Source organism: Cetorhinus maximus, chromosome 17, assembly GCF_964194155.1.
Source record: "Cetorhinus maximus chromosome 17, sCetMax3.hap1.1, whole genome shotgun sequence".
NCBI classification, from domain to species: domain Eukaryota; kingdom Metazoa; phylum Chordata; class Chondrichthyes; order Lamniformes; family Cetorhinidae; genus Cetorhinus; species Cetorhinus maximus.
In genome coordinates this window covers 103,786,555-103,801,037 of record NC_135895.1, presented here as the reverse complement: position 1 = coordinate 103,801,037, position 14,483 = coordinate 103,786,555, and the positions used below count along the sequence as shown (strand labels likewise).

The window sequence follows — 14,483 nt, the reverse complement described above, 5'->3', positions numbered from 1 at the left end:
AATTTAAGATGAAAATTCAGTTAAGTTTGATTTACTCTCATTTTGGATTTAAAGTGATGCCCAGTTTGTGGTGTGTAGGTGCACTGTTAACTGTCATTAGGCATAGGTTTTCCTGTTCCACGATATTGATTGTAGGCACTTTTAGTCGTGAGAAGTAAAACAACAATTATGACATTATTATGACATCAAGGGGGTGGGGGTGGTGGTGTGGGAGAGTCGGTGGCATAGTGTCACTGGGTTAAAGCTGGTGGAAGTTAAACTCGAGTAATACATTGGAATTAAAAGCTAGTCTATGTAGTGGTGACCATCAAACCATTGTCAATTGTCGTAAAAACCCATCTAGTTCACAAATGTTCTTTAGGGAAGGAGATCTGCTGTCCTTACCTGGTCTGGCCTACATGTGACCACAGCAATGTGGTTGACTCTTAAATTCCCTCTGAAATGGCCTAGCAAGCACTCAGTTATATTAAACTGCTAAAAAGTCAAAAAGGAACAAAACCAAATGGATCACCTGGCATTGATCAAGGAACTGGAAACAACAATGGCAGACCCAGCCCTGTTGACCCTGCAAAGTCCACCTTACTAAAATCTGGGGGTTGTGCCAAAACTGGGAGGGCTGTCCCACAGACTAGACAAGCAACAGCCTGAAATAGTCATACTCATGGAATCATACCTTACAATGTCCCAGACACCACCATTCTTGGGTATGCTCCGTACCACCGACAGGACAGATCCACCAGAGGTGGTGGCACAGTGGTATACAGTCCGGAGAGAGTTGCCTTGGGAGTCCTCTATGTTGACTCTGAACCCTGTGAAGTCTCATGGCAAGTAAATCCTGCTGATTACCACCTATTTCCCCACTAACCCCTTCAGATAATGAATCCGTACTCCATGTTGAACATCAATTGGAAGAAGCACTGAGGGTGTCAAGGGCACTAAATGCACTCTGGGTGTGAGGGACTTCAATGTCCATTACAGAGTGGCTTGCTAGCACTGCGACTGATTGAGCTGGCCAAGTCCTAAAGGACGTGGCTGCTAGATGGGGTCTGCGGCAGGTAGTGAGAGAACCTACTTGACTTCATCCTCATCAATCTACCTATCGCAGATGCATCTGTACGTGACAGGCAGGAGTGACCACCGCACAGTCATTGTAGAGTCCTTGTCTCCACTTTAAGGATACCCTCTATCATGTTGTGTGGCAATACCACCTTGCCATATGGGTTAGATTTTGAATGGATCCAACAACTCGACATTGTGCATTCATGAGGTGCTGTTGGCCATCAGCAGCATCAGTATTGTATTCAATCACAACCTGTATCCTCATGACTTGGCATATCCCCCCACTCTACCATTACCATCAAGACGAGGGATCAACCCTGGTTTAATGAAGAATGCAGGAGGGCATGCCTGGAACGGCACCAGGCATACCTAAAAATGTGATGTCAACCTGGTGAAGCTACAACACAGCACTGTGAATGTGAAACAGCGAAGCCGAATGTGATAGAACTAAGTGACCCCACAACCACTGTAGTCCTACCACATCCAGTCGTGAATGGTGGTGGGCAATTAAACAACTAACTGTAGGAGATGGCTCCACAAATATCCCATCCTTCGATGATGGGGGAGTCCAGCACATCAGTGCAAAAAACAATGCTTGAAGCACTTGGCTGAAGTACTAAGTGGATGATCCATCTCGGCCTCCTCCTGAGGCCCTGAGCATCACAGATGCCAGCCTCCAGCCAATTCGATTCGCTCCACATGATATCAAGAAGTGGCTGAAGGCACTGGACACCACAAAGGCCTGATAACATTCTGGCAGTAGCACTGAAGACTTGTGCTCCAGAACTCGTCTATTATCCAATTTGTGCATAGCAAGCTCCCATAGCACCAATGTTATAATGACCAGATAAATCTTTTTTTTGATTTTATTGAGGAATAACTATTGAAATATTGGCCAGGACACTGGGGTAACTCCTCTGGTCCATTTCAAAATAGTACCATGGGATCTTTAGCGTCCGGGCCTGAAGGTAGATGAGGTCTTGGTTTAATGTCTCATCCATAGGATGGCATTTGCGATGGTGTAGAGCTTCCTCCCTACAGTGCCAGAGTGTCAATCTAGGTTTTTGTGCTCAAGTATCTGGAGGCGGACTTGAACCCGTAATATGCTGACTCAGATGCGAATGATAGTGACTAAACTATGTTTGACAATTACTTAAGTAGGAATATTTAAAGACAATTTATTCATTTTAAAATGTATTCTTTCACAGAACGTGGGCATCGCTGGCTAGGCCAGCATTTGTTGCCCACCCTTAATTGCCCTTGGGAAGGTGGTGGTGAGCTGCTGTCTTGAAATTTTAAAATGTTATTTATTATAAATATTGTAGAGAATTACGAGATGACTGATGTGGAAAATTGATTTTGCTACATCACAGGTAGGAATTCATAGCACAGACCTTGATTATATGGCTCGAAGTCAAAAATTAAATCGTCATGACACTTGGCCAATGTGGTATACACCCAGAATGGGCAAGGAAATCACAGGAAGTCTATGAAAGATAGTTTAATATTTTTAAGAAGGTAAACACTGGTTGTACGTGAGGCCTGAGAGGTAATAAATGCTATCTGGTTTATAAAAAAGAAATGTGAATCCAGAATTATAGATCTCAACCCTCTGCAATGGTGAAAATGCTTAAGAATTTTACAGGATGGTGTTCAATGTTCTTAGAGACTATAAAGAGGATTTGCCATAATTTAAGAAGCAGCAGGTCAACTATAAGAATGTTTTGAGGCAGTAACTACTTATTGAGTGATGGCTTTTCCTGTTGATGTAATTTGAGTTTTCAGAGGCGTTTGCTAAGCATTCATTTTGAAATTTGCAAATAAAATTATCATGTAATTGAAAATAACATTAATTACTCCAGGCAACTGAATTGAGAGCAGATATGGCAACAGGTGGCAAAAGTTTGAGGGAAAAGTTGAGCAAGCTGCGCCTAGACCCATTGGAGTTTAGAAGAATGAGAGATGATCTTATTGAAGTATATAAGATCCTGAGGGGACTTGACAGGGTGGATGCTGAGAGGATGTTTCCCCTTGTGGGGCTGTCTAGAACTAGGGGACACAATTTAAAAAGTAAGGGTCTCCCATAAAAGACTGAGATGAAGAGAATATTTTTCTCAAGAGGGTCATTAGCCTGACATTCTCTTCCCCAGAGAACAGTGGAGGCTGGGTCATTGAATATATTCAAGGCTGAGTTAGGTTTTTGATCGATAAGGGAGTCAAGGGTTATGGTGGGCAGTCAGGTAGAGTTAAGGCCACAATCAGACCTTATTGAATGGTGGTGCAGTCTCGAGGAGTCGAAGATCCGTCCTGCTCCTAACTCTTGTGTTCTTCTGTTTAGTTTAGAGGAGTGTCTTGACTAATTGAGCTTTTGACTTTAGATGCATCAATTACATTCTCAGTATAGTAATATGCACAATAATTTTGTATAATGTGAATGGTTCGTACAGCTTTCAAAAAATTCTTAATTGTTTTGGTTTCTTTATTATTGGTCGTGAAATCTCAACAGAGGCATTCTTGTATGAGCTGGAAGTATCCTAGAGAAGTGCCCCTTTGCAACTACTTCCCACTGATTTTATCAAATCTATTTACAAAGAGTAATGGAACTTCATTGATTGTTATGGAAATGAATTGGAAAAGTAGGTAGGGTGACAGCTGTTTGCACATTTTAGTCTGAAGGTATTGATTTTCTCATCTTACTCAAGGCTTTATTTGTTGCTGATCGGTAGAAAAACAAGTTGGCAGTTGAGAGTACTGCTAAGAAAGAAATGGAGACAAAAGGTGCAGTCTTTACTAAATTAAATTTTTTTCCTATGTGATTGTACTTAGATCAAGACTGTTAGAATTCGGTAAAGGCAATTAGTTAATTTAGTGATAAGTGATGACATTTTTGTCCAGTTGTTGGTCTATTCTAAAGCATTCTGTTATATATTTTGAATGCAAAAGCTAATGCACCAGCCCTAAATTTCTTGGAAAGCTTTGTATAATAAGACAATTTTACACTGAAACACAATTATCCCTGCATTTCCTTGATTGTTTATGCTGCCTCTGAAAATATGTTCACAAAACCCTCTGCTACTTACTTACATAACTCCAGCCCATGAAATTTTCTTTGATCAATGTGAATGATGCACTAAGCTAGATCTACATCTAGAGAGTTAGGTGCAGTCGTGCCCACATACACCTAATATTGAAGTAACTGACATTTTTGGAATTTGATAGTGATTTTCTTGATTTAAAAAAAAATTCTTTTTGAGACCTCACAATTTGATCACATTTGCTGACAGTACCAGACTCAGAGAAGCAGTTGAGTCTGAGAAGATAGTTTGGGAAATGCAAAATGAGTTGAATGGAAAAGTAAGTGTGTGGAACAATAGTTCATAAAACATTACGCTAATCAGTGCAAGACTGAATGATCAAGTTAGGCAGGAATGGGGATTCAGAAAGCCAAGGAGTGAGAACCAAGTATACAATTTAAAAAAAACCTGGAACTTTCCACTTTTTTGCAGTATTCATGAGGTTCAGAATCTAACGTGTTTCTGACCACAAGACTACAAAACAAAGGTTTGTGCAATTTGAGGAAAATGATTCCTCTTGCTCTTTCTCAGACTTAATTTCAAAAGGAACTCAAGCCATTTTGTGCAATCAAAGGATTATATCCCCATATTATAAAAGTGGAGCAATTGTGTGGCTTATTATAGTGCCATCTACAGGAATTGTAGTTATTACTTTAAATGAATTTTTGGAAGTGTGTGCTTCATGTATTGAATTTACTGTATAATAGATACCTCATCTGTAATATCTGCACTAACTTGTTTTAGTTCTCCTGCATTGGGCTGCTTGGGTTCCATTCCCTCAAGCCTCTAGCCTCTCCTCACTTCAACAAATTTGGAAGTACTCTAAATAATATATGATTTGATAGATTTAGAATGTTGAAAAACAAATTTTCCTGTCCCTGTGTTGATACCATTGGAAAATATAAATAGCGGCTGCTGGCTGCTCAAATGTTTAAAGAACTTGGAGAGGCAGCATAGAAGATACTGCAAGTGCTTATTCTTGTCTTCATTCTGTTGGGAATTTATACTTTCTTTGTCCTGTTGCTTTCCTGATATTTTCCAGATGTTACTGCTAGCCTCACTGAGTAATTAAACAGTACACCACCACTTGAATTTGGGCTGCTCAGTCCATAATTAAAAATAAATTAAAAAATGGGGGTAAATGCTTTCCCATTTTTGTTCCAACTATTTTTCCAAAACTTTCTTGCTCACTATGATTTTTTGGGAGGTGGAATTCAGGGCAAGGAAGAAGAGAATAAATAGCATGCTGTTGTCATCGCTGTTGTCATCTCAGTGCATTGAAAATGAACTATCTGTTTCACATCATAATCAAAAAACCTGGAAATATCTCTGTAGTGCACTTCTGTGGTAAGCTTGAAATGAGCATAGCTGATTGCTTGCTAGTGGTGTCGAGTTTGCAGATAGTGTAATATCCTTGTCATTGCTTCCTGTGAGATGATGGTGGGGATTTAGTACATTACTTTGCCTGGGTTAGGTTTTCCTGCTAATCTTTTCCAGCAACAAACATAATAAATTTTCACATCTCATTATTATTCAAGTTCCCTTGTTCATGCAATTTGGTTTTCATGATAACTCCTTTTTCATAGAATCATAGAGCACAGAAAGAGCCTATTCAGCCTGTGCTGTGCTGGTTCTTAGAGCTATCCAATTAGTCCCACTCCTCTGCACTTTCTCCATAACCTTCTAAATTAATTTCTTTTCAAGTATTTATCCAATTTTCTTTTGAAGCTTGCTGTTGAATGTGCTTTCACTACCCTTTCAGACAATGCATTCCAAAACATTGTAAGTTGGTTTAATTGCATAATTTTGCATAATTCTTTTCTTGTTGCTCCTGGTTCTTTTGCCAATTAACTTAAATCTAAGCCCTCTGATTACTGGAACTAGTTTAGACAGGATAAATAAAGAGAAACTGTTAAATAATTTAAAACTTCTATCAGACCTCTCCTTAACCTTCTCCGCTCCAAGGTGAACAACTCTAGTTTCTCTATCTCTCCATGTAACTGAGGTTTTTCCTCCCTGGTTCCATTCTAGTAAACCTGCAAGCCTTGGCATCCATCCTTAAGTGTGATGTTGGGAGCTTTACTGGCATTTTTGTTATCCACTGATTTAAGGAGGGTTGTTGTGGTATATTAAGATATTTCAATATTGTACAGATCTTCTCTTCATCGACCATGGGAGATCTGTTGAAAGGGAGGAAGATTTTTTACTTCCCCAATTGAGTGCATTTTGGTGGAGCTAGTTGGCGAGTAGCCTACTCTTTGGTATCTTCAGGCAGATGCCAAGCAAGTTTGGGTTTGAAGTGCCCTTTGATGTTGCATAGCACCACCCTGTGACTGAAACTGGGTACTACTACATAATTTGTTTTAATAGAGATTTATTGCAGTGGCTCTCTCTCCTTTCTCAAGATCAAAATGCTACTGCAAAATAACAACTTCCCTGTTGGGGTTCAGATGGAAAGTTAATGCTGTTGTGGAACAAAAAGCAATAGGCTCAAAATCTCAGATTAGGAAAATGATACTTAAGTTGTTTTTGTTGAAGTATACTTCAGTATAACTGAAGTAAACATTTCTTTAGAGTATTTTTGTGGGTGATTGGATATTTTAACATGGCACATTAATATCCCTCACATGTTATTTCTCTCTGTCTAACCCACAGTATCAAGCCTCCTATTGTGAAATCCGTTCATATATATACTTGTGGGTTTTTTTGCATTTGCCCTGCCTGGCTACTCGAAGTCCCTGATGGGACCATTTTAGGCTTATATCTGAGGTTTCTACTTGGTGTGATGGTTCTCCAGTTTGGTTGACTTTTTTTAATATAATAGTCTAATACCAGCAAAAAGTCATCTCACTTTAATTGTCATCACAGTTCCATGGTTTTGAAGCTGAAAGCTGTAATGTAAATTTTATATGTGTGTGTGTGTGAGAGATATATAGTTTCTTGCTTACAGAAGCAAATGCTGAATACAAAACGTTTATATTTTAGCAGGTTAGAGGATTTGTTTATAAGAATAAATATTACACCATATATCACAATGTTGGTTACTGATTTTATATTGGCTAACTTGGGATTTTATATTGGCTAAATTGAGCGGGACCTACCTTTTGGCTTAGCAGCAATTAGGATGACTATCTGGTAGCTGTGAGGTGGGCATTGGGAGTTTTCAGCAGCACGGGAGGAAAGCCCTGGAGTTTGGTAGCATTGTGAGAGTCTTGGGTTTCAGAAGTACAGCAGAGAGGTGAATTTGGGTTTTGACAGAATTGGGATAGTGGTCCTAGGCTTTGGCAGCACTGCGGTGGGAAATGTAACGTCTGTCTGTGTGTAGGGACGGACCCCGGTGGCTTTGGGAACATCAGCATTTGGAAATGCCAGAGAATTGGCAACATCAAGTTGGATTCAGGAAGTTGTTCATTATCATGAAACATTTTTCCTCAAAGCTGACTTTCTCTGACCTACTGCAGCTGAGTAAAATGTAGCTGGAAAGCAAACAAATTGCAAATGCTGGAAATCTAAAATCAAAACAGATGCACAGCAAGGCTTCAGCAACTAAAAAGAGAAAAGATGAGTGAACATTCCAGGTGCAACCTAAAATTAGCAATGGTAGTTAATAAGGCCTTGTTTCTAGAGGAGTAGAATTGAAAGCAGGAAAGTTTTATGTTAAACTTGTATTGAACCTTGGTCAAACTATGGTTGAAGTACAGTATGAACTTCTGATGGCCGTATTATTTTTTAAAATGTATATAGAGGCATTGGAGAGGATGAAAAACCAAACTAAAAGGATGACACTAGACTTCAGAAGTTCAGTCTAACAGGAAAGGATGAACAGACTGGAGTGTTTTTCAGAAAAGGCTGAGGGGAGACCTGACAGAGGGCTTTAAGATAATGAAGGGGATTGAATGAGTACAAGGGGAGAGGTTGCTGTGGTGGTAATGTCGCTGCAGTTGCAATCCAGAGGCGTAGGCTAATACTCTGGGGATAAAAACAGAAAATGCTGGAAAAACTTAGCAGGCTTGGCAACATCTGTGGAGAGAGAAAAACAGAGTTAACGTTTTGAGTCCAATATGACTCTTCTTTGGAACTGGTTCTGAAGAAGAGTCATATTGGACTCGAAAAGTTAACTCTGTTTCTGTCTCCACAGATGCTGCTAGACCTGAGTTTTTCTAGCACTTTCTGTTTTTATTTCAGATCTCCAACATCTGCAGTATTTTACTTTTGTTTTAATACCCTGGGGCTTCAAACCCCACAATGGCAGCTGCTGGAATTTAAATTCAATTAACTGGCAATTGAGGAATTGAATGCCAGTCTTGGTAATGGTGACCATAAAAACCCACCCGTGGGAAATCAAAAACTAGTGATAGAGATAAGATGGTCGATAATAAATCCAATAGAGAAGTTGGGACAAGACATAGCCAAGGCAAATAGCATAAAGGCTTTTAATGGGAAGCTGGATAAGCACTTGAGGGAGAAAGGAGTGTAGGATATTTGCGGTTAGGCAAAGAGGTGTGGGTGGAGGTTCAAGTGGAGCATAAATGCCTGTCTAACCCAGTTGGACCGAATGGCCTACTTCTGTGCTGTAGACTCAATGTAACCTTTTTGCTAGGGCAAAGCATGAAAAGTGATCTCTTTAATGGAGGTGAACAAAAGGGAAAGGAAAGATGAAAGGAAATAACGGATTGAAAAGCTGGTAAATGACACGCAAAGATCACCTTGGCAAGGAAATTAAAAGACCAAAAATGAATGAAAATGACCAAGGCAGTGGAAAGACAAGGGAAGGAAAAGGGGAAAAGAAAAAAAACTAACTTTAGTAAGGATGAAAAAGAAACGGTGCTGGAAATGTAGGGCAGGTTCACACAGCAACATAATTCAAGATTAATTTGGAAATATTACGAAGGAAAACTCATGTGTTCTTTGTCATTCCAGTGTAGCCTATCTCTGAAACTTTACCACGGAACCTTTGTTCCTTTTCAATTGAAATGGATAAACAAATCAAGAGTGAATAGCAAACCGTAAAGCAACACCTTTGCTCTGAGAAATTGTTCCTGCAAATAGTTTTGAAATCTAACTGTTTTCTGTGAATAACAATTAATAAACCATATTTTACCTTTTCTCTGATTTCCTTTTACCTGGTGTGGTTTTTAGAATTCTTTGTGTAGTTAGCTTTGAAATCGTTTGGACAAACACACAAATGGATACAGAGCTTGGATGACATGCTTGCTATTGGCTGGTGAGACAATTGTACAGATGTGTGCTGGGGTAACTTCTACACCACTTGCTCAGACTGTGTAATCTGAAAATTACTGGCACAAATTAGCTGTTAACTTTTCGTGTGTGGAACCAGTCAGAGCAAGAATGTAGTGGCAGGAGGTGATAATGTCAGCGGAAGAAAAACAGTACTGTGGAGCATAGCACTGCACTGTTTTAGCCACATAGTTCAGCATTATACCTTCTTTGTTGTTTGCTGCTCTGTGGTAATTAGACTGTAGTGTATCAAAGCTAGAAAACCTGAAGCTGGAAAGCTGAAATAAAAACAGAAAATGTTGGAAATACGCAGCATGCCAGGCAATATCTGTGGAGAGAAAAAAGCGTCAATGTTTCAGGTTGATGACCTTTCATCACTTCTCCATAGATGCTGCCTGACCTGACTGTTTCCAGCATTTTCTGTTTTTAATACTAGATCTTGATCATTTTCAATTGCACTGTTAACTATTTTGAGGCCAATCGTGGAGTGCGCTAGTCATATTCTGCCCTCTTATGTGAGACATTTGATGCTTTGCATTAAATTTAATCTTTTGTTTTGGCCATTTTATAAAAAAAATTAAACATTTTTTTGTTTTTCTGAGCTGATGCCTCAGAGTCTACTCCTCCACTTTTCAGTTTTTGATGATGTCAGAATTTCACCCATTTGTATTCAATTTTTATTCCAAATTGTTAATGCAAATTAGAAACAGGAGTGATCCCAAAACAAAAACAGAATTACCTGGAAAGACTCAGCAGGTCTGGCAGCATCGGTGGAGAAGGAAAGAGTCGACATTTCGAGTCCACATGACCCTTCAACAGAACTGAAGTATAGTTAGGAGAGGGGTGAAATAAGGAGTGATCCCAACACCCATTCCTTAAGAATCCCATCCCATACTTGCACCTCAACATCAATCTGATGTTTTCTACACTTTATCCAATTTCATACTTATTGCCAAATTTTACCTTGAATCCCTTAAATTAGCTAAATTCCTTTTTGAAGTTTAGATACGCTATTGTTTTGTTGCATTGGTTACAACTAATTGTTATGATCTGGTATTCATTTCCTGAAAGGATGGTGGAAGCAGATTCAGTAATAAATACATAAGAAATAGGAGCAGAAATAGGACTTTCAGCCCTTTGAGTCTGCTACGCCATTCAATAAAATATTGGCTATCATCTACCCACAGCTACGCCTTCCTTCCTGCACTATCTCCATATCCCTTGATTCCCTTAGTACCCAAAAATCTGTTGATTTCTGACTTGATACATTGCATGAATGGGTATCCACAACTCATGGTGGTAGAAAATTCCACAGATTCGCAGCCCTTCAAGCGACGTTTTCTTTATCTCAGTCCTAAATGGCCGCTTCCTTATTTTGAGACTGTGACCTCCCCTAGTTCTAGACTCCCTAGCTCGGGGAAACATCTTCCTAGCATCTATCTTGTCATACCAGTTCAGAATTTTATAAGTTTCAATGAGATTACCTCTCATTCTCCTGATCTCCCCCTCATTCTTCTGAATGTGAGGGTATATAATGTTACAACCAAGTGAGGAGGGGTAAAATATGACTCCCCTGTCCTACTACCCCCAAGTCTGACCATAACAGGTTTTTTTGTGAATTTAGAAGGATGAAGGAATTTTCTCAATGACTTTGTTTAACCATTAATGCACTGATTGCAGAAAAGCGAGTCTGGCAGGCTTTCTTGAGGTTTAAAACAAACGGGTTAGCTTATTTTGAGTTAAACACCCACCCAGGTAAAGATAGCAGAATATATAAAAGGGAAACCTGCGTTTCTCGAACTTTAGTGACCCACATTCACAGGTACACACGCAAGCATGCAAAATTTACAAGTTATATTGTAGGTAGTTACTTTCTGAGCTAAATTGAGGTTCAATGCTGAAAGATAAAAGAAATTGCGAGTTCACTGTTTGAGGCCTTGGCTGCGTCACTATGGCTGCAGCAGAGGTTAAATTCTTTTAAATTCCAGGATTTAAGTTGAGGCCTATGTAACTACTGGAGACAATTTCTTTTTAATCTTTCTAATCCATAATTTAATCCATCATTTCCATAAATCAGTCAGTTTTGCATCGGAGGTTCCTTTCGATGGAAAATCTACTATCTCTGTGCTGAATTTTTAAAACTGTAAGATAGAGTCTTAAAGGGCCTTAACTTGGGAGAGGAGAGAAGGGAGTTCCTTACAGCTTCATTGGCAGCTTTTCCAGCCTACTCGCTTCTGTCTTCAGCTTGTGTTAGTGATTTCAAAATGGTCACTTCAGTCACATGACCCCCACCCACCCCAAAATAACTATTTCAGAAAGGGCTTTGTTTATCTGATGTCTGAACCGACAGTTGCTTTTGTTTCATAGTCAGGGGGATTAGATTATTTAATGCCCCAGCCGTTAATCCCTTGAATGAGTCATTATCCAGCTTGATGAGATGGAAAGACCTATTTCCATGTAAACATAGTTCTGGCCGACTTTCTGTCCCTGCTGGAGAGGTAGTCTTCTAGAAATGCAAATGTTTTGTCCAGTACATTTCAGTAAATACCTTCAAAGTGGATCTTGATATCCTCAGGTGTGAAATTCCAGAGAAGGATATTGTGGCATGTCTGAATTTTATTCCACATTGGAACTTTTCAGAAACTGGTCTCTGGCAGTATCCGACATCAGGTGACTTATGGCAGCCATCCATAGTTAGTGTCCTTTCTTGCCTTTGAAAAAAAACAATTTTAAACAATTCAATATATGTTTGGTCAGCTGGTGAAGTCATGGATTAATATTCTCATGCACAAGTCACATAATCGTGACATTAGGCCCAGTCTCCTCAATGTCTCCTCAAAGGACAATCCTCTCATCACAAAAATCAGTCTAGTGAACCTTCATTGCACTCTTTCTAAGGCAAGTATATCCTTCTTTAGGCAAGTATTCCAGATATGGCCCTAGCAAGGTCCTCTGTCATTGTAGCAAGATTGCAGAAGCACTATTTAAGAGAATAGGACAAATACTTGTCAGGAAACCATTTAGAGGGCTATCGGGAAAGGACAGGCTAGTGGGCTTAATTGGATTGCTCTACTAAAGAGCCAGCACAGACCTGATTGCCTGACTGGCCTCCTTCTGTGCTGTACCATCTATGATTCAATGGTGGAGTTCACTGAGATGTCACTTGCTCAAATTTAGAAAAGGATGAAGATGCCTGACTAACATCTTTGACTTGTCTATGTTGGCTGTGATTTATTCAGTCATCATTGTGCAGGTAACCCTGAAGTTTGCTCTTGATGATGGACTCCATTATTTAATTCAAGATTGAAGAGTTGTTGGAATTTGCTTTGTTATCTTGTTTGAAAACATACATCATGTAAGCCTCTAGCCATCTACTGGGACTTCCCTCGTATTTGACTGCTTCCTAATGACCACCAGCACCCCATATATCTCCTTCCTTATTTCTCTCAAAACTCTGGGATGGCTATCATTCTTCTCTGGGGATTTATTCGTTTTCAGAACTTTTAGCCTGTTTAGTATTTCCACCTCGTACCAAAGTTGTTACCTCCTTGGATTATCATTGTCCAGGGAATTCATGTCACTCATGTGAATACTTAGAAGAAATAATCATTTTATTATATTTGATTTGTTCGTTCCAAATCAGAGAACATACAAAATCCCCCTTAAAGAAATTAAAATAAGTAGTCTGGTATGATTTGGAACGAACAGATCAAATATAATAAAATGATTATTTCTTCTGTTGGCCACTTCAACCTAATAATTGTTTGCTGAAAACAAACTGCATGCACATATAGCTGAGATACACATTAGTTCAACTTTAGTCAGTTTGCTTGAATACCGCCTTGGCCTGTTGCAGGCACTGGAAGCATGATTTAAGCACCTTGTTGTCCTCTCCACCACCTGTCATATGGACACCTGTCCACGGCTGTACCTTTCCCATGCTAAGTTGGTGCAAAAGGGTGGCATCAACCTTGTCTTCAGTCGGTAAACCTTGTCTGCTATAGTTCATTAAGAGTAAATGACTAAGAAAGTAAACCTGACACAAAATCTGGAGTGGAATCCTGTTAGGCTGTCGGTATTTCCCTCAGGTTAACACCTTCCAGCAACTCCTGCAACTGACTAGGCCTGGTCGGATGGGCTTTTGTCTTTCATCTGCATACCACCCTATGAGGTTGAGAGGTGGGTACAAATGCTGGACAAGTTTGCCCCTAAAACCATGCCTAGGCTACGCAGCAAACAAAGAAGAGTATGGATTTGTTTGCTGCGTGTCCATTATCTTTATTACATGGAAGAATGCTGGCAGTGCCTTGTGCTGAAGTTTTTAAAAAGTGGATGAGCCACTTCTCTTGAGATGGATAATTTAAGGTGAATTAATTGTCAAGTCCACATTGATAGCAATACAAACATTGATTACCTAGCTGTGAGAAAGAGCTAAGTGCTTGGGAACCCTAACCCACTAGGGAGGAAAATTGCTTGAAAGCTGAGAGTTATTCTAATTTTTTTAATGGAAAACCTGACCAACTGATGCCTTCGAATTGCGATGATTTATCGTGACATTTAATTGTAAAACACTTTCTGAATTATCTATTGTCTTGAGTTGGTTTTGAAGTAAGGAAGGGGAGTCTTATATCAAGGTTTCATTAGTGATTTTCTGCTTTGCTGGAGCGTAAACCCTTTCTTGCAGGCCTTTATTCCAAGTAACGTCAGTTATCAAATTTTCACCGTTGCTTGTCCACCAGTCAAGAGACCAGGAGATGCAGGCACTTTGTATTATTTTCAGTAGATTAGTGATTTATTCATCAACTCCAGAATTATATGTAAGCACACATTTCAGTTCATGAATCATAGGCTCGTTCATGGAAGTAACCTTTCATATTGGGTAGGAGAAATAAATGTAAAGAATGCTAGAATTGTATCAGTAGTCATTAAGTATATTAAGTTGTACGAGGTTCCAGCTCTATTGGCAGCTTTTAGACTCTTTTTATCCTCTCACTGTTAAAATATTGAGAATTTCTGACTGATCAGTTTTACTTATCAATAAAGCTGTGCTTTTTTTTGCATTTTTGTCTTTACACCTCTGACCATCCTTTTAGTATGTTTTTGTATGTTCAT

General features: G+C 39.4%; 1 protein-coding gene across 1 annotated transcript in view; it reads left to right on the top strand.

Annotated features, from left to right (window-relative positions):
* Positions 1-14,483, top strand: part of cdc73 (cell division cycle 73, Paf1/RNA polymerase II complex component, homolog (S. cerevisiae)) — a 357,191-nt gene that overhangs the window by 44,665 nt on the left and 298,043 nt on the right. The gene's annotated exons all lie outside the window — the stretch shown is intronic.